Below are 2,266 nucleotides of genomic sequence, written 5' to 3' on the forward strand. Positions count from 1 at the left end.
TAAATTTTTTGAGGTTTTTTCTCCTACGGATGATTATGGAGTCTTGTCTTATCCAAAAAGGTATCCAAATCGACGGGGGTCAGCTAGGACTATGGATTCTTTTATTCATATCTCCTAATCTACAAGATTAAAAAAAAAAGTTTGAAGGTGCAAGGTTTGTTATCGGGTACGTCTTCTTCAAGGTCTTCATCTGCATCCACACCTTACCTTAATCGGCAGCCAACTGATATTCCCTTCGCGGAAAAGAAAGTCTTTGTCTTTCAACTTGGAAGCTTGTTCTTTACCCGATCATTCAAACATTTTGTGGGCACAAAATGCGCACCTGCTCTATTGTTGTGTAGCAATAGAAGCCTGCTCATGTTACTTCAGCGGCGCTTTTTTGCCTTTCTCTTCACTCTAGACAGGAGCGCTAATGGACACTGGTAGGGAGCAGGCAAAGCATGTCATTTGTAATGGAAAGAAAGAAACCACTACTTCGCCTCTTTGTTGGACCACTAGTGCGAACACAGTGGTTTTTGGCTAGGACAGGAACCAATTCGAATTTGGAACACAATGGTCTTTGACTAGGACCAAGACCCGAGGGAAGTTGGTAGGGCTCATCATGAATTAGGTCGGGGTGGGCTGGTGGTTTCGGGATCCCATGTAAAATGCCTCTTTTATGCCTCGGGTATTAGCCACGACTCATATTCATTCATGAATTCTACCCCTTCTTCATTCTTTTGACCTCACTTCTTAATATTTTGACTCTTCCATGGTGTGTCTCGGGAACCTCTTCAATACGGTCCGGATTGCTAGCTCTCGCTCATAGTTCCGCTACTGGATGATACATGAGGAAGATTTTTTTATGGCGGTTCTTCCTTTCTAATTACAGGTATATCTATGAATCTTTTCTACCGGATGAAGCGGCGAGGCATCGGTCCAGTAGAACCTATAAAAAAAGAGATGGTTGTGGCGTGAAGTACTCTTGTGCACCTACGTCACTCGGCTCACGTGCAACCCCACCCCATTATGTTTTGGAAGAATTTAGCCAATTGCTGGCTCTAAATAACAAGCACAGCAATTGGCTGTCGGATTTCATCCCTGTTTGTAGCGCTTCGGAAGTCACTATGGCGTGGCTGAATGTAGAGCAGTCTGCAATGGAAACTTTTGATTGATGAGTATATTATTTTACACTTCGGAAGATGGTCAAGGTAGCTTGCTTCCAAGCCACTGCACGAAATGCGCATGTAGTCCTTCCCGCGGTAGGAAAAAAATAGTAGCATAGCCAATCAAGCTTCAGACGCTAAAGCAAGTAGTCAAGTAGCCGAAAGCTAGCAGTGACAGGGACGGTGAGCAAGCAAGCGGTAGCCAAATATAGGGCTTTGAAGTGGTTAGTTGTGGGGTAGCTAGGCCTAGTAGGCAGAGCGGTCCAATCAAGCCAGCCAGGGATAGAAAAGCAATAGTTGAAACTTGCCTCAATAGGGAAAAAGGAATCCTTTCCAAGACCTTATACCTCCAATGCGTACTGAAAGATTGTAGGAGCCAACTCTATTGGAAGAGGCATAGGGGGAAAGGAGTGGCGAATCTCTATGCGTAAGGGCTGCCTTGAAAAAGGATGAGAGGTGGGAACTCCTTCTCTAACCTACAGATCTGAAGCTCGCAACCTATCAATTGGTTGTAAAAAGCGACGGGACAAGGATATACCAAATGAAAGCCTTCTCGAGAGACTCTTCTTGTTTTTGTGTAGTTGAAGATTTAGTGACTTTTGGCAAATGAACCATATCTATACAAAAATGACAATATAAGACCACCCGCTCGCCTCTCGTGATTAGCTCCTCGCGTACGCTCCCGCTATGGAAATGAGTCCTTCGTTTAGCTCTCGTCATTGGTCAGTTCCCCTCACTCTACCTCAAAAAGAAGATCCTCTTATTCTTATTGAGTGAGTTATTGACTTATTTGATTCGATTGGCTTGTTCTTTTACCCGAACGGAAGAAATGGTTTTTTTTATGCGTATGCTCCAACACCGATTACTACAACAGACTGATTTTTTTATTCATTTCCCGACTTTTGGTTCTTGTTAATACTACCCATTAGTGGAGCTAGGAAATTCGGTTGTTTAACTTGAGGCAATGAAATTATTGCGATGGATGTTTCGGCTATTTACTTTGCTTGTCTTCCGGGTCCTGTGGACTAGCTTTCTCTCTCAATTGGACGTTTTGGGATCAGTTGATTATGCCCGGTGCATGCGCCGACTAAGGTTGATAATGCCTCTGACCGCCCCTATCT

At 43.9% G+C, this 2,266-nt stretch overlaps 1 pseudogene; it reads left to right on the top strand.

Moving 5' to 3' along the window:
* The first annotated feature begins 452 nt into the window (after positions 1-452).
* On the top strand, positions 453-1,044 carry LOC120268443 (annotated as a pseudogene).
* The last annotated feature ends 1,222 nt before the right edge of the window (positions 1,045-2,266 follow it).

Source organism: Dioscorea cayenensis, chromosome 9 (genome assembly GCF_009730915.1).
Source record: "Dioscorea cayenensis subsp. rotundata cultivar TDr96_F1 chromosome 9, TDr96_F1_v2_PseudoChromosome.rev07_lg8_w22 25.fasta, whole genome shotgun sequence".
NCBI classification, from domain to species: domain Eukaryota; kingdom Viridiplantae; phylum Streptophyta; class Magnoliopsida; order Dioscoreales; family Dioscoreaceae; genus Dioscorea; species Dioscorea cayenensis.